The 19,113-nt window shown below is 41.3% G+C and overlaps 1 protein-coding gene across 16 annotated transcripts in view; it reads left to right on the forward strand.

The window, feature by feature from the left end:
* DTNA (dystrobrevin alpha) overlaps positions 1 to 19,113 on the forward strand; it is a 230,065-nt gene that overhangs the window by 116,280 nt on the left and 94,672 nt on the right. The window lies entirely within an intron of this gene.

Below are 19,113 nucleotides of genomic sequence, written 5' to 3' on the forward strand. Positions count from 1 at the left end.
TCTGCTTGATGTTGATTTTAAACTACACAGCAAGCTGACGGCCAATCACATGAGTAGTTCAGTGTTCCCTGTGGGTTGCCATGTCCCTTCCTGCTGCCACAGCTGTTTTCTCTGGCAAACATATTACCTCATGGTTCATTTGTATCAATTTTTCTGTTGTTTTTAAAGAATTGACTCTGATTCAAAATTTATAACTTCCCACTTACTAATTAGTAAAGGACAGGTTTTTTTTTCAAGCCATTAAACTCGACACAGAATGTACATATAGTTCTTGAATTTATAGCATGGGAATTAGGCACTTATTGAACGCAAAACCAGCCACTTCCCCAGGCATACCCTGCCAGAGTCTCTACAGGCATTTGCCCAGGGTCCTGGGCAGCTACCCAAACTCACACTTCTGTATCCAGTTATTCAGAACTGGGTGGTGATGTGATTCAGTCTCTCAGTGTGCTTACCTAAAGTCAGTTCTTTAGCCAGGGTATTAAATGATAGGCCAAGATCTACCCCTTCTCCCCCTCCGTGTGCGTGTGTGTGTGTGTGTGTGAGAGAGAGAGAGAGAGAGAGAGAGAGAGAGAGAGAGAGAGAGAGAGAGAGAGAGAGATTGACCGTGAGATGCAACCTTAAAGTTGCCTAGGGTCTTACTGGGTAATTGGATTGTTCAGGGGTTCATAAGCCCATATTAGGAGATCATGTTCAGGGGATCCTGGAAAGTCCCTCACGTGAAGGACTTTCTTGAAGAATTTGGACTGGCCTTAAGCAAACAAAAAAAAGAAAAGCCACTGTGTGCTGTACAATGTGCCCGATAGGTTTCATACATTTTTAGAGTGAGAAAAACAAATCAAGAGTCCGAAGAAACTAGCTAAAAGTTAAGGCTCTGAAAGAAAAGCAGCCATGACTAGAATGTCACACTAAAAAAAGTCAGCTTTTAAGAATGCTTTCCACGGTGACTAGAGCATCAAATGCAGGGCTGCACTTGCTTCGTTTTCTTCCCTAGCAATAAAAGAAACAGAGTGGTGCTCAGAGTTACCTGTGAAATGTTACACAATTGATCTTGGCTTATCTTAATCAGTGTTGGAGTCTTCTAGAAATGGTCGCAAAGTGGGGGAGCATTTTGGTAGCATAGCATTCATCGGTGCCGAATTTACATCCTTGCATTTCTAGACAAGGCAATTCTAGTCTACAGTAAAAGCTAACACAATGAACTGTGGGGCCTTGTAATGGAGTCTCACACCACAACAGAGGGCATGACATAAAAATCAGAATGCAGTGGGGTCTCCTCTCTAGAGCACAATGATGCTGATCACCTCCAGGAGCTAAGAGAAAGAGCAGAGGTTCAGCACTTGCAGCAAAGAAAACACAAAGAAAACGTTGCTTCTTGGAGCCAGCGCAGCAATAGCAGGTCTGATCTATAACACAAGGCAGCTCCAAGCTTGCTTCTGTAGAGGGCAGAGAAATGGGTGTTTCAGTCACTTACTGAGTCCCAGAGTCTTAGTGAGCTATCCTGGCCTACCTTCAATGCTATAACAAAAATGTCATTATATATGTACAAAAGAAATGTATTTATTTTTTCATAGGAAAGTTCAAGATGAAGGTGTCAGTTTACTGGGTGTTTGCTATCAGCCCAATTTCTGAATCCTACGTGGCATCTTTCTTCCCAAGAGTGTGACTGAGGGGCCAATGTCACAATGTAGGGCCCGAGTCTCCACTGTGGGGCTCTACTTTAAGGGCTTAATTACTTTCCTAAAGATCCCACCTCCTACTACTGCTGAACCGGGGACAAAGATTCTACCTGTAGTTGGAAGAGGGGAGACAGATACGATGAGGTCATGCACAGGACAACTCATTATGCCGTTTATTTCATAGAAATCAGTGGATCATAGCCAAGCACACAATGTTTATTTTTAGGTCCAGAAACTCCTTAGAGGTAAAATATATTCTGCATATTAGCAAAACTAAATTTAAAACGTGCATTGTAGGGGGAAAAAAGTATATAAAAACTGGCTCTTATGAAATCATCCCACAGAGAGAAAATTGCCTGAATCCAGCAGGAGTGTATGGATTTCTTATTTACTGAAATCAAAGACCACACAGGTTAGTTAATTACCCATCCTACACACAGAGAGCACAGATCCCCATTGCAGATGCCGAGGCCATCTCCTTCGATACTTGGTGAATGCTGGGACAGACTTCCAGTGCTGTGGAAAGGATTGGAGGCAGGCTAGTGACTCTTTGTATAGAACAAGAATTATTTGGTAACAGGGAGCAGTAATATCTAAACCTGAATACGTAGATTATTGCTTCTGCAAATTTAGTCCTTATTAGAAGCCATTATTTAGAGGAAAATTATACTCACTCACTATATTCTTGGTTTAACAATAAAAATAAAATATGGACATATTCTTCCCTCCCTACCCCCCTCTCCTCCCTCCCCCTCTCTCTCTCCTTCCTCCCCCCTCTCTCTCTTCTCCCTTCCCCCTCTCCCCACCGTCTCTCTCTCTCTCTCTCTCTCTCTCTCTCTCTCTCTCTCTCTCTCTCTCTCTCTCTCTCTCTCTCCTCTCTCTCATACACACACATTGCTATGTGACTTCCCTCATTCTCTCTGGAACACAAGGGACCTCGGTATCCTTTAGGCTTAGAGGAACCCATTCTTGCCTGGGCCTTTTCATACATCAAAAACATTCACCAACCTTGCTGATAGAAGAACAGCTGTAAGAAATCCATCTCAGTTTTATGGCAAAAGACTTTCAGGCCTCCTCCGTCAGAGTTATTTTCCACACTACTACTTCTGTGAATTGTTCATCCTTGTGTTCAGCTATAACTTCCATCCCATGACATAATTAACCACACTCCCTAATAGGATAAACAAATGGATGTCTTTATATCCTAGGAAGAGTGGGACAAGAACGTAAAGACAAGGCTTCTTACTCCATGCACCTTCACAATCTTCTCTTTAGTTTCCAGATTATTTAAATTTCTGCAAAAATAAATGGCCAGTAAACTATTGATACGCTCTGGGAAGTGGTAGCACTCAGCCTTTATTTTAAGCAAATAAACACTTCCTTCTAGAGAAGTATTTCTGGGATCAGCAATGGCATGCTTTATGACCCAGGCACCCTGCAAGGTCAGCACATTTTTTCCCTTCAGTACTCACTGTGGAGTCGATGAAACATAGCTTCAAGTCCATGGTCAACAAAAAGGCAACATATGCAACAAATCAGAACCACAGACTTGCTCCTGTTTAATAAAGGGAGGAGAGCACGGCACCAGGACACCCCTCCGCCGCCCACAGCAAGAGTTGCCAGTCCCTCACTCCCGCCCACTCGTCACTGCTAGTCTCAGCTTAGGTTTGCTTGTTTGCCTTGTCAGTAGCAACAGCAAATTGTTCTTTAAAAAAAAAAAGATGCCAAAGTGTTTAAAATTGCATCTGATCTTTCATAGTTTCTTAAAATGTCTTTATTAAGTGAAATGCCTTTTGAAAATTCCTCCCTACCCCACACCCACTCATAGAGGTGGTTGGAATTACTGCTTTTATGTACATTAAGGTCTGTAAACATTTTTTTCAGAATTTTGTAGGCACCAAAAACTATAGCTACCTATCGACCCACTTCTCTCTATTAGAGCAAAGCTAACCTGAGAATATCACATTTCAGCAGTTCCTGATGATAGTTCTCGGATGAGCTCATGGATATGAAGTAGTTCTGTGTTTCCGCTAGCCAAGTGACTGCTAGGCTTACCCAGTAAGAGAAGCTCAAAGGTTTGTTGTTGGTTGTAAGTACCAATTCCTGCTTGTTGTCTTCAAGGGAACACACTAGTGTGTCCTGTCTCCCTGCATCATCGGTCAGTGTGTATTTGTGGCTCTCTGGACCAGTGTTCTGTTGCTGAAATCTACAGCTCTCATCTAGGGCTTGAGGTCCTCCCCCAAGTGCATTGCCTCTTGGCAGGATTCTAGTCCTTGCGGTTGTGAGACTGGTGTCCCTGTTTTCTTGTTGGGTGCCAGCTGAAAATGGCCTGCAGCTCTTAGAGTTTTCTTGATTCCTGTGGAGAGATGATCATTACTGGAGTAGGTCTTGGATGTCCTCTCCTGTGGCCAAACAGCCTGCCCTTTTAAAAGGAAAGAGTTAGTTGTTTGTACCAGAGCTAGCCAGATGATCTTCTGATTTTAAGGTTACCTGGTTTAAAATCAAAATCTCACCTGTAAAGAAATCCCCTGACAGGAATATCAGAATTAAGGTTCTATTGGAAAGCTGGGGAAAGGCAGGTATCACAGATAGATAAGCAATCTGGAGACATCGTAGGAGTCTGCTTACCAAAATGCCCAAGAATATAGATATTGAGTGTTTCCAGATAATAACCTTAAATATAAAATAGATTTTAAGTAAAAGGAAAGAGAAAGGAAGACTGAGAGCACTCTTGCTCTAATTGAACAGTAGGAGGAAGAGTGGGAGGCATCCCAATCAGGCACGTAAGGGGCAGATGGCTAACAAGGAGCAGAAACAACCTTGTGCTGTTTCAAATGTTTTCTGTGCATGTTTTCATTACTGATGTTCAATGTTCTAGACATTTGTTTAGAATTTTTAAAAAGTGCATTGCGCAATAATACAAGGTTCTCTAAAAATCCCCTGTGGAGGAAGTTGCTGGTAGCAGAATATAAACAACGTAATTAATGCACTCATTTAAACTGAACATAAGGGAGGAGAAAACGCTGGGAGTCCTGCACCTATGACAAAGTGATTTCCACTTCATCGGAGCAAACCTCTGACACAATGTAGCCAAGACATTAATGCCCTTACACTGTAGATATGGCTTTCAATATAGTTGCTTTTGCTTACTTGTTTGTTTTTTATTTGATACAGGAGATGAAGGGTTTGTTTTCTTGGTGACACTTTTAGTTTTTGAAAATGTTGACTGTTTTGTTCGGAGTCATACCATAGCATAGTTTGTGGACTAAGCCAGGACCTGTGTTCTTCTTTTTAGAGGTAGGATGCTGCAGACTACTGCTCCCTTGCCTCTTGTCTGCCTCTGAGGGATACCTGGATGTTATGCAGAGATGTCATCGTTAATGACCTTGTAGTTGGGGAACATGATGCACCCTAGTATCTTAAACTGCCCCCAAAAGTGTTTAACAGATGCCAGCCCAAAAGTCAGTGGTATTCCCCTTGAGATTTCCTTGTTCTCTTTCTGGAAGTTTCTCCCACAAACCCAAAGTCAGTCAACAGAACAGAGTGTCCAGAATGTGTTCTCCCACAAAGAACATGCACTGTGCTCTGGAACACACTAACAGAAAGCAGAACATTCTCAACTATGGGTGATCCCTCTCATAAAGCCACACTGGCTGTTCCAGTGGAAACTCAATCCCAGTGTCACCCTGGTTTGCTGTCCCATGAGGCTTCCTTAATGCTTATTATTGTTAACAAAACACTTCATTAATTACATTCAACAAATAGGGACGGCACACCAAGTTTGATGTCAGACCAAAATGTGTGGGTGAAAAAATACAGACTTCAGAAATCTCCCTTTTACATATTTCTCTTTCACAAAGTTTCAACGAGTGAATTCTACCTTCTGATCTATTGTGGTTACTTGTTAGAAACCAGGAGAAGGGAGAGCTCGAAGTTGGTTAATAGAATAGCATTTGCCCAGGACATGAGCTTGTAAATCACCCTTAAACTTTTCTCCAACCTCAAAATGTAAATGACACAGCATCTCTCTAGCTGCATGTCTATATGCCTCTTACATTCTTCACCACCTATCTGAGCTGACCCTACATATCTGAGTAAAAACACTTCACAGTGTAAAATGACTCTCAAACTTTCCCATTTACTGGATAATCCCCAGTGCTCTAAGTATGAGAGAATTTACTACCATTTCTACATTATTTTATTGTAGAGTTGACCTTAAAGTAGGGGGATTATCTGGCTTATCCTAAACTATATGAGTCATTTAAAACCAGAGAGTTTTCACAGGTAGAGAGTAAAGCTATAAATTTTGCATCATGGAAAGTTAAATGTGGTCATAAAAGCAGTTACTTTTGGTTTTAAACTCATCTGGATTGCACTCTGAAATAGCCCTCAACATGTCTTATCCCTTGGGTAGTAATTCTCCCAAGAAAGCCAGAGATTTCAAAGGTTAGACATGCTGCTGCTGTCTTGAAGATAAAGGGGAAAACGTGCTTAATTCCTAAGTGTTGAAAGGTACTTGGCAAAAAAGAACACACAACACAGTAATAAAACAAATAAATATTTAGAACAAATTTTATCCATAGCATTTAAATGAAAATTTAGCCCCTCCCCCAGTCCTCTATTTTGTCTTTCTTTTCTCCCTAAAATATTTATCACATTCTAATAGACTCTGTCTTATAATTTACTTAGTTGTTATTTCTATTATAATTTCACTGCTCATATGTGAGCATCTCAAGAACAGAGATCGGTGTGCATGTTATTTCTTTATTGCTGTATCAATAGTCCCTGGCAGATAAGCATTTATAGATACTCATTCAGATGAACGAACCTTTGAGATTGGAGAGAATCCTATCATCAAGTAAATGACACAGTAGTATGCATGGTCTCATGTCTATTAATTTAAATAAGTAAAATACCACTGACCTCCTACTCAGTTTTCATTCATACTCTGTTTCAGAAGTGGAGCTGAGAGGTGGCTCCGTGGTTATGAAAGAATATTGTGCTTCTAGAGGGCCCAACATCTGATACCAGAACCCACAAACACTGAGTGCTCCAAAACCTCTTGTAACTCCTGCTCCCAGAGATCCAACACCCTTTTCTGACCTCCATCAACAATACACTCACATGCTCAAATCCACATAAAATCTGAAGAAAATATTTGCCAATTCCTTCTACCTTTACTTCAAGATTTGGGAACTCAAATTCTATTTCTCTCTTAAACCACCCCAAGTTTTCAACTTTAATTTTCTTGCGACAGGCTTTTCCAAGGTTAATCTTCATGTTTGTAAGGAGGCTTCAGTTGTTATATAAAGTCAAGAATGGAAGGGCCAGTTGCATACCCATTACAGTGGGTCTCTGAGTTTTGGAGGGGCAACGGTTCTATAGCAGACTATGGTCCCTTTTCCATGCCTTGACAAGTGTCAGGATATGACTGGATCCTAAGTGTGTTCTAAAGCTCAATGTATACATGTTACTAAAGAACATATAGATGAATTCAATAAACCATAAACGTGTACACACCCGTAAAGCAAGCTGCTTTACTGCCTTAAAGTAGCAGCCAATGTGTTCAGTCAAATTGTTGCATTATTTCTTGTTTGGTGAAGGTTCAGTGAAGTGTGGTATTAATTATCTCCACCTCATTATTACTTTAAATATATCCCATGGCTTTCTTTAAATTGTTTTAAACCATGTAATGTAAAATGTACCATTGAAGCCATTTTAAGTATACCCATTACATGCATTAAATACATTCACAATGTTGCCCAAACATAACCAGCCATGTCCAGAACTCTTGCACATGTCAATTAAAGCATAATGACCAAAAATACAAAATAATTTAATTTATTCATGTGCAAGAGTATTTGTCCACATGTGTGTGTGCACCATGTGTGTACTGATGCCTGTAGAGGCCAGAAAAGGTCATCAGAGCTCCTGGAGCTTGAGTTACATGGAGTCGTGAGCCACAATGTAGGTTCTGGATCCTGTACAAGAACAGCAAGTGCTTTTCACCACTGAGACATTTTTCTAGCTCCTTTATTCACATGATTTTTTAATTTATATGTGCATGCACTCACACATGCACATGCATGTACACATAGATGTATTACACACATGAATGCCAAAGCATAATGTGGAGGTCAGAAAAGTACTAATGGGAGTCAGCTTCTCTTTTTGCCTGGTAGGTCTGAGAGCCTGAACTCAGCCTGTCAGTCCTAATGGAAAGTGTCTTTGGCCTGCTGGTCCACCTCTCCAAATTCCATGAATAGAAATGTTGTCTAAGACATTTGTCCCCAGCGATAGCACCAAACATGTTCTACTCTAGTATGTAAACTAAGGTACCCAAAACTCATGTACGTGTTTAAGTGGTGTTGGCTATACTTGGATGAAGGTGCACCTTAAGCTATCATGAAAATCATTCAGGAAACATGTTCAGCAGACTACCATGACTAAGCCTAGTGTTCTGTACATAGAGCAATAATAAAACAGAAAAAAAAATAACACCTACCATTACAGAGTCTGGCAAAGAAAATGATTTTTGGATGGGAATGTGTTACCTATTGAAAAGAGGTAAGAACAGAAAGATCTGTGTCTTCTCACTGCCTGTGCCCTCTGTGCACTGAATTCACACTCACCTGCAGGCAGCTTTATAACATGTCTCCTAAGTGATGTGAGCAAGGCATCTTGGTTGGTACCTTGAAAGTTTATGAGAGTGATTCGGATTTCAAGATTTAGCTTAAGAAACTTGCAGGTGACCATAAGAAACCTGTTATGGATGACATATTGCTTTGATTTCTAGAGTTGAGTAACTTATCCACCATTGTCTTTGGTCTAAGTTTACATCTAAACTTTTACATTAGTTTTAAATGTATTTCCAGGCCTTTGCCAAAATCTCTACTTGGTCTGTTCTGCACCATTTACTTGAAAGGTTTCAAAATGGTTAACAGAGCAGGCAAGCTGAAAACATGGAGTGTCCAAAGGAAGCTATTTGTTTTCTTCCCCCTTTAAGGTCTCCCTTCCCCCAAATAACATTGTTGCATCTTCAAGGAACACTTAACATGTCTGAATTCATAGCTTCAGTTCTTGGAATCATCACCTGTTTTCACAACTGACAGAGTCGATGAAAACTGCAGTGTGAGATGTGCCAGTTGCTTTAGTCTTGGAATCTTCCAAAGTGTAAACATTTGGGAAGAAAATAGCCTGGAGGTAAGAACCTACTGATCTGTTCTACCTAGGACAGATCCGGGTTCTGTAAGCATCAAACCACTCTCTAAAACTTCACTGCATAAACTGATATTAATCCTATCAGTCCTGAATCAACTGGCAGGATGGATTTTAAGTTGTATGTATATGAATGTGTGTGTGCTTATGTGTGGGTATGTGCACATGAAAGCAGTGCTAGAGGAGGACAGAGACATACAGAGACATCAGATCTCTCCAGGGGGGGGGGAGCTTCAGGAAGCTGTGGACAGCTTGTATGAGGGCTAAGAACTGCGCTCACTTCCTCTGCAAGAGCAGTAGGAACTCTTAACTGCAAAGCCCTTGCTCCAGACCCCTCAAATGTCAGTGTCACCCAGGAAGAGAACTTTGACAGGTTCAACAGCTAACTCTGAAACCCCCTCTGGTACCTGTCTGACTTCCCATTCCCATCATTATTTTCCATTACCGATTTTCATTTTTACTTCTATCGTGAACTGACAAATAATACACACTTGTGGAACACAGTGTAACAGCATACTCTTTGTGTCTTGTGGATTATCAAAGATTAGTTAACATACACATTTTTTCATGTTCTCTAGCAATTATCTTTCTTAATGGTGTCACCAAACATCTTGACAAAAGACAAGAGAAGGGTTTGTTTTGGCTCATGGTTTTGAGGGCGCACAGTCATCAAGATGGAGATCCTATGATGGCAAGTAATTCCATGGTGGTCGAAACAGGAGACTGCTTGTCAACGTCTCAGCAGACCAGGAGCTACAGAAAGAGCAATTCTGACACTCGCCTGGGGCGTTCTTGTCTTATATTTTTATTCAATCTACTGACACTCTGGGTGGGTCTTCCGTCCTCAGTTGATCCTTGCTGGAAAACTCCTCAAAGATACACCCAAATGTGTATCCTATTAATACCTATGTGTTCCTTAATCCAGTCAAATTAACCATCACATTGACCTAAGATGTATTTCTGGTAAAAACATTTAAAATATCCTCTTAAGTTTTTTCTTCTACAATACTTCAATTAATTATAGCCATTCTAATTGGTGTAATTATCCCATGACTTTTTCAGTGCCAGAGACCAAACCCAGTTCTTGCATCTAGGAGACAAGCACTCTAACACTAAGCCATATCCTTTATTTTATATCTTTTGGAATTTTTTGATAATGAAAGATACATTTCACCATCTGTACACTATGTGGCTATATCTATGACCTCGCCAAGTTACCTATAAATCCCTGTACTTCTTTCTGATTAAACACCTAGAAGCTTCTTCATTCTGGTGCTAGTTCCACCAGAATACTGTATGCACTGCAAAGTTAGACCATATCAACTTTCTGAATAGATCATGAAATGCTACTTATCTTTTATTTGTTCGTACTGCACAGACCATGATATGTTTAATGGATATAGTTTTGCTGCAGGAAAACTGACTTCAATTTCCAGATGCTACTCACCTGTGATTCCCAGAGTTCCTGCATTGTGTCTGGTGTCCATGTTGGCTAGATGAGTAGTTCATAGCGGATCAGACATACCAAAGGTTGTAAAGGGATAACATAAGGCAATTCCTTGCAGGTGCCAGAGCTGTGGCAGCTCTTTCTTTATAAATGTAGCCTCTAACATTTAAAACTCTAACTGTGTTGAGCCATAGAGTATAGGGAATAGGAAGTAAACTAGAAAACTACACTCAGCAAAATTATAGGGGGTTATAGAACACCAAGACCAATAAAAGTTTCCATGGGTCTTATGTGGTATCTGATTTGTTATATAGAGGTGCTCTGATCTGCTCAATTCAACAAGCATCATTGAGCATCTTGTTTGAGCCAGGTATTATAAAGGTTATGAACATAAGCAAGATGTAGTATCATTAAAGTACTTATTACTTGGTTCTCTGATCCACAAACTTTTCTCAGCTATCTTTTGGATAATCTGATGAAATCCATAGATATTCCTTTTCCAAAATACATGTGACCACACAGAGAACATTTGGCTCATAAATTCCTCTCCTCTAAACTCCAATCATGGACTAATTTGAAGAGATAAAGAACAAAATTTATGTGTTAGTGATTGGAAAATCAGAATGTTATAAATCATCAAATAGATGTGTGAAGGTTACTGGGAACTACAAAAGAAAGAAGACACAATTGTCTGAAGGTATCAAAATGGACTTCCACTCTGAGGCACGGCATGTGTGTACTACCTTGAAGGATCTCAGATCAAAGACTACATCTTATGGCTTATAGAAGGAACAGACTTACTACAGGCATATATAAAAATATCAAGGGACGATCTGACATTGTTACAAGTCTGATGCACCTGGAACATAGGAGACTTTGAAGAAGCTGACTGTCAATCATTAGTCTAGATTGTCAACACTGCTCCTCGTTGTTACCCTCTTGGGTACTACTCAATAGACAATGGAGAATGCCCTGACCATAACTGAGTCTCACACTCTTTCTTGGGATGAATAGAAAGGGAAAGAAATTGGATGTAAATGAGAGGCTTGCTTCCAAAAAGGCAGTAAAAGCCCAAACTGAGGGCATTAACAATATACATTGTGGTAAAGCCACATAGAAGAAATCTATACAGAATTCCGTAATGATGGCTAAAAGCCCTACCCAAAGATACTGGCCATAAGGGGGATAACGTGTTAGGGCCTCTTGCTTCTAAAGTCATTAAACATATTCTGTACAAGTTAAACTGGCCAAGGAGAAGTTAGATACTGTTCTTTTTCCATTTACATTCCCTTATTATCTTTACAGTTCCTGGTACAACACTTTGGAAATAATAGGCATAATAAGTGTTTGATTGGATTGAATTTAGTTAAATTTAATTTATAGTGTGATGGTTACCGAGCCAATAATTATCATCTCATTTTGAATAATGATGTCAGTCTCTAAACATAATTTAAGAAGCGCTGAATATTTTTTTCTGATAGGCAGTGTGTGTCCTGGCAGGGCCTTTGAGGATTGGCAGGATGCTCAACTTGATTTTACATGAAAGATGTGTTGTAGACCTTTCTCATGAAGCTTTATTACAACACCTTAACCAGGAAATTAAAATGAAACTGAGAGTTATCTCTGTGAGATGTGATGCTTCTCTCCGAGAACTCTTAGCAAGGAAAAGAAAAGAAAAAAAAAAAAAAAAAAAAAACCAAAAACCTACCTTGCTGATAAAACGTGTGCTTTAGGAGCACAGGAGGTGTGGAGATTGGAAAGCATAAAACAAACCAAAGCTTGTAAGCTTCTTAACACTGTGTTCTTACTAATATCCTCCTTCCAAACTAAATGCCTGGTCAATACACGTGGGCCCAGTGTCTGCAATGTAGTCGCATACAGTACCTCTGTGGACTCCGCCAAGACCTCCCCTTTAACAAGTGCTTTCTTCCCACTGCTTTTGAACATTATTTTGAGAAGGGGCTTCAGTACGAAATAGAAATAAATTATTTAAGAAAAGCCGCAATAACTGATGACTTTGCATATGGCTTCCTTCATTGCGATGCCTCCAAGTTTTTAAGGACATTTTCAAAGGTAAATTTCTCTGGCTCTAATGAGCATCAATTTCCTTTTCATTCGTTCCCAACTCCATCTTTTAAGTCATGTCCTGTTCTAGAAGTTCTTGAACTACATTGTCCATCACAATCATGTGGAGTGATGCTTGAATCTAAAGATGCCCTAGACACAGAAAAGCCTGTGGAAGGAGACAGCACAGTTTGAAATCTACCAGTTCTGGGAAGAGCAGCCTGGGTCACACCTCCAGTCATCCCCGCAGGTGTGAACAGTAGTGAGCTGGTGTGACAGTCAGAGAAGGAACACAGCTCTAGAAAGGTATAGAATGCAAATTCTTGATAAAGCATACAAATAAATATGCCTAAAATTTTAAGTAGAGCCATTTATTTATCATAATGAAAAATACGTGGTATTTCTTAGTTACCGGCTTTGCTTTACTTTAATTTCCAGATCAATAGCCTTCTAGTTGGGTCATGTCAGGACAGATTCTAAGATGCCATCGTCCCTCCATGCTGTATGCTTCTTACCACTGGCTGTTCCTCATTCTGGGGCACCACTCCCCTCATCTCCAGCTGTGACTTCTCAATATGCTTTAAGGATGCAGTATGAGGTTTACCTTCTCCTCCAGGTAGTCCCAAGTATCCAGCCAGTGATGCCATCCCTGTATTTCGAGCTCCTGTGGCAGTTTAAGCTTTTTCACTATGGCTATGGACTCATCACAACTCAGAGGCGTGTGTTAACCTTCGATCGAGCCTGACCGTTATCTCCTGTGGGCATCACCACCGCTGTGGTTAAGGTTTCATGTCAATTGCAGAGAACAACAACCACGGTGCAGTCCAGATCCTTAAAAAGTACCCAGCTGGATTTTATTTCTTTTCAAACTATTATGGACTCTCAGTTCTTTTTCCAAGTCTGTAAATAGAAGCATGTGGCAGCCTCTATCCATATGCCACGGCCACAACGTGTGATCAGTACATCGTTAGTGAGGGCGCATTAAAATATCCTGTCTTCTTATGAATGACTGAACCTGTAAATCTCGAGAAAAATGTGTCATAAATGTGTGTGCGTGTGCGTGTGTTTATGTATACTTGCGGAAGTCAGAGAGCAACTTCATGGAGTCCTTTCTTTCCTCCTACCATGTGGCTTCAGAATTGAGCTTGGGTAACCAGTCATGGCAACTGGTGTCTTTGCTTACTGCTCCATCTTACCGACCCAGACCGGAAGTTGAAATTAACCAGTGATCACCTTGTTAAGTGTCATATTTGTAACACATTGTCACCTGTTAAAGGCAAGACTAAAATGAAGTCATAGAAGAAAGCTTAGAATGTTAGGTAAATATCTTTGTAACTAGAGGAGGGAAAGTGAAGAAATTTGAACAGGAAGGAGAATGGGAGTAAATTCCAGTGCGCCTCTGGTCTCTCTCAAAAGTAAGCATGCCGCCTAAAGTGAGCAAAGCCTGAAAGAAGGAAGTGTTGAGTCTCTGAGCCAGAAGGCTAAGAAAGGAGCGCATGTAGTGGCCTGCACTGGATCTGCCAGGAGGAGTCTTCCTTAGTTCCTGACACACCCACATGACTAGGGCTGAGCTCTCATGCCACCTCACCCCCATCTCTATGAGGCCTATAAATCCCCTTGAGGTCATTTGTATGTCATGCCTACTTGTCCCTTTGAATACTGAATGAAACTTTTCATTTGAGGATTGTTGTGAGGAAAAGTCAATGCCAGAGCATTCATCCACAAGTGCAGTCTCTCAGTTCCAAGGCCTAGAGAGCTTCATGCTGTAGTTACTTTTCTCACTGCTGTGACAGAGTACCTGACAGGAACAGACTCAGGCAGGAAAGGATGATTTCGGCCCCCAATCGCAGGAGGTTGAAGAATACTGTACTGGTGAAAGCAGGGAGAGGTGGCTTTGGCCACAGAGGGTATCATTCCTACTCAACCACTTCAGCCAGCCAGGCCCACCTCCTAAAGGCCTTCAAAACCACATCACATGAATCTGTGGGGGAACCTTTCAGTTTCAAGCCCTAAGAGGTAAGAAATAGAACGAATGGTAGCAGTTAGCTTTTCTACAAACTCACAAACATAGGTTGAGAATCCTCAAAGGACCGGAGTGTGGCTCGGTTTTTAGAGTGCCTGATTTGAGTGCATAAAGTCCTGGGCTTGACCCTCAGTCCCATAGAAACAAGCCTTGGCGGCACAGTCCTGTGAGCCCAGCCTCCAGAAGTAGAGACGGGAGGACCAGAAGAGATTCAACCTTATCCTCCACTACATATATAGAAAGTTCAATGACAGCCTGGGATACATGAGATCTGTCTCAAAACAATCACAAGCAAAGCAAAATGCGCAGCACGAAAGGACCCATCTCAGTATTTCAAATCCAACGCGCTAAGTGATTAAGACGATTACCTCGCCTTGGTTCTTATACTCTGAAGATTACAGTTGCCTTGGAAAGTCCACGTGGACTGTGGATTGCACAGAAGATATGGAAATTAACATCTGGAGAGGGGAGAGTTACATGGATTTTGGGGGGTAGGAAACTTTATAATACATCCCTGTTGCTATGGAACTTGATCAGGTGACTTATCAACAGAACTGTCCCTGCATGGATCACCATATGTGGGTGGTCATTACAGCCTCAGAGGCCCGGCACCACCACTCGGAAACATGAAGAGCAGGGTGTGTTTACAGGTGGAAACTCGTGCACATACACGGTACGTGTTTGGAGGATTATACACTGACAAGTTATATACAATCTCAGTCTAACTGCGATTTCATTTCTTCCTAATTAAAAAAACAAATCACAATTGCGATGGATGTCTGGGTTATAGGTCAAATCTCTCTAAAATAATATGCATGCACTTAAATAAATTTTTCCTGAATTGCCTGCATTGATCACAACCATACAACATGGTTGGCCCGTTAGGACGTACAAGTCTGTCTTCATGCCAAAGGACCAAAGAAGACAGACGTCAGGCATGTTCCACATGCTCCCACGTGACTGTATTTACCTGGAGATGTCGTTAAGAGAAAGCTTTTGGTTCTGAGTATATGGCAGGGATTTAGGTATAATATCTAACAGGAGCATCACCAGAGAGCTATTTTATAACCTTGTGAGTGAGTCCAGTGCGCTGCCAAACATGAGGTCCACTCTGTCAAAATGGTGGAAATGGTGGAAGTCTATAACTGTTGGCTTCTTACATCTCCAGCCTCAAGCCCTTTGCAAATCTTAAAGTGTCTGTAGTTCTGTGGTCCTGAGAGTTGTCTGGAGTTCAGCAAACATTCCCCTGCTCTGCTGCTTCGGAGACTGGAGGTTCTACAGAGATCTGCAAGTGCTTTAGAAAAACTCATACACACGGCATCAGTGATAGGGGCCTAGCCTCTGTGTGGCCCATGAAAGGCTGGCCTGGAACCACATGACATGCACTAAACCCAGAAGCTGTTTTTTACAGTCCTTTCATTACTATACCTTCTCCCTCTGGTGTTTATGACATTAAGCATCTCTATCTGGGAGTACCTGGGCTTACACACATTATACATTATAAGGTTTTTAAACAGTTCCTTATTAATTCTGCTATAACAGCTCTGTACCTCAGCTGAAGCAGCGAAACCAGGGCCTCTCAGCAATACAGCGTCTCTAGCCCCACCCCAGAGGGCTTCAGATCAGAGGGTGTGTGGCTATTTTAACATTGGTAGCTCTTTTTTCCTTCTTTTCTTCTTTTTTTTTTCTTTTTAGTATCTCTCATTAGTAGTTTACCACAAATACTCAGATTTATGTAAGCCTAACTGTGAACTTAGACTTCATCTCCTACTTAAAAAGTGTGTGATATCAGCAAACAGATTGTAAACATCTCCATAGCAACAAATTCTACAATTTCCTTCATCCCCAACCTGAAGTTTCTACCTGCAGTTGCCTGGATGTGTAGAAAAGTCGGGATGCTGTGACTGTGTACACTTATTTTTAAAGACAAACTCTTGGGTATTAATCACTCACCAGTAAAATCAATACTAATACCCTTAGGAATATACGAAGTCTGATTGCCTTGAGAATGCTTTTGTCCATTCCTAATATGGCTAATGCAGGGAGATTTGTTATTCCAAATTCTGCCTTATCAAGGATAGCAATATAAAATGCATGCAGTGGCCTAAATGAGGAAGCCCAACTTCCTCTCCCTTTTGCCAAGTAGCAGGGGCTCTCTAGAGCCCTTAATGGTTGCTAGGTATTTCATAAAATGTGCGCAGTGCCATCTAGTGGTTCATTGCCAAGATTGCATCTCCTAAATCATTTCCTGGAATTGAGATCAGAGCAGTTAAGCAATCCAGAGTACAACTGTTGGGCCTGAAACAGACTTCCTGCTGACTGCCCACTGAATCCCAACTTAGAATTTTTCTGTGCTCCTACTTTAATGGGAAAAAAAGAATGATAGGACTCTTCAATAATTAATATGAGGCTGAAGAGATGGCTTAGCAGTTCACAGCACGGGCTGTTCTTCCATTGATCCAGGTTCAATGCCCGGCACCCATATGAATGCTCACAACAGACTATACTTCCTTCCAGTCCCAGAGGATCCAGTGCCCTCTTCTGGCCTCTGTGGGTACTAGCCACACATGTGGTACACAAGCATACATGTAGGCAAAACACCCGTAAACATTGGAAATAAACCAGAAAACTGCAGAAAAACTGTGACATGACAAAAACTAAGAAGACATGTGTAATCACACTGCCAGAGACACACAAACACACTACAGTGGACTGGACTGGGCCCGGCGTAGTGACCTAAGACTTCAATCCCAGCAGTATTTGAGACAGGTTGGCCAGCGACAGATGTTTCTGCACACCATCATGTTCCGTGTTATTTACTCGGTCTCCGTTAATAAGCTTTATCTATTCCAGCTTCTTGCCTATCTGTCCCTGTTTCTTCCTTCCATAGACTTGGAAATGATATTTACAAACCCGACCTAATCCTACAGCTCCACTCAAAGTCTGTGTCTTTGTCCTTGGCACGGAAATCAAATCCTGCTCATGGCGACGATGCATCCCCACTCCAACCCTGTCCTTTCAGCTCCACGACTCTGTCACGATCTCATTCTGTGCCTAGCACTCTGGGTCTTGCCATAGGCCACAGGTTTTTACTAACTGTGTGACTGAGTGACACTTGTGTCCTTCCTGGATTATTGGTTCCATGAAGCAGAAATCGCACTTTTATTTGTTTTGCTGTGTAACTTTGAGTTTTATGGTTCTTTATTAATAACCATAAACCTGGTTTTATGTAAATGGTTTGTAATGATCTAGACCCAGTGCTTTTCTTTTCACTGCACCGAGGCCTTGGGTGTAAAGAAACACGTGTACTAAGCACATTTATTTTAAATGACTTCAATATGACATTTAGATCTTTTATCTGCCCATTAATATGTTATTATTTTTCTGTGACGTGGGAAGTGTTGTGCAGGGATTGACTATATGAATCCACAGTATAATCAAATGAAGGTGGTAAATCACTGTGAGAACTGACCCTCTGGGACACTGGGGATTGGTCCCATCACAGGAATTCTTCACAGCTGTGCCATATTGGCTCCTTGGGTTCACACATGCCCTCAGAAAGCCCTGACTCATTGTGAGCTACACTGGCATTTTCTTACGTAGTCACCACATATGATTGTGTCCCTATGATATGACGGAGCTATGACGGGTGTGCGAGGGGTGAGCAGTTACCCCAGCACACAGACTTCCTGCGGCACCCCCACTACAGAGGCAGACAGCCAAGTTCAAAGGAGGCACAAAACTTAGAGATGGAGAAGCCAGAGGTCATCTTTGAAGAGGTGGTCTTGTTGCTGAGGCCTGATGAGACACGGATGAGAAATAAGCAGAGGACAAATTTAAACAGACGAAGGCCTTTGCGAGCCATGCTTGGATTTCAAAATAATGGGAACTTATGAGAGAAACATACACAGCGGACAAGTCACGTGTCATATTGCAGTTCAAACATGAAGTCAGCCTGACCTAATTCCCGTTCTCATAACATCTTGCTGTTACACTCTGAGGAACAGACTCACATAGTGCACACATAATGACAGGGACCATAGTGCACTTGAGAATAAAAATAAGCCTCCAAGAAAGCTTTCATTGCTAAGTGACACTTTTCTGGGAGTGCCTTGTAATGCTAATTAAGACAGATTAGGACTCAAAGGTTAGGAGCTCTTGCAGCTCCTAGAAGACCAGGCAGGGTTGGGTTTTCAAATCCCACCATAGCAGCTCACAACCATCTAAACCTCTAGTTTTGGGAAATACAACACCTGCTTCTGGCCACAGTAGACACATACTTAGGCAAAAGCACCCATAAGTCCCATAAGTGTGAAGCAAAATCAAATACTCTTTAACAAGAACAAGGAATAAAATAGCATGGAGACAGCACTGGTTGTGAGCTTCCACCTACGACACTACTCACACACTTCAACACTGACCTCTAGCCAGTCCAGTCTTCTTCTAAATGTCTAACTAGAAGATAGAAGCACATAACCATCCTGCACACCGTTACTCGTAATAACTGTATTTGTTTCAGCCACAACCTGGATCAACTCAAAGGCCCACCAACAAACTGATATTTCCAGATAGGCTATTCCTCAGCAGTAAAAAGGAGTGAACTATCATTGCATGTTTGATAGAGATGGCTCTTAAAATCATTATAAGTAGAAGAAGAACAAGTAGAATTCCGGTTATTGTTA

This window comes from Micromys minutus (assembly GCF_963924665.1).
Source record: "Micromys minutus genome assembly, chromosome: 8".
Classification (NCBI taxonomy): Eukaryota; Metazoa; Chordata; class Mammalia; order Rodentia; family Muridae; genus Micromys; species Micromys minutus.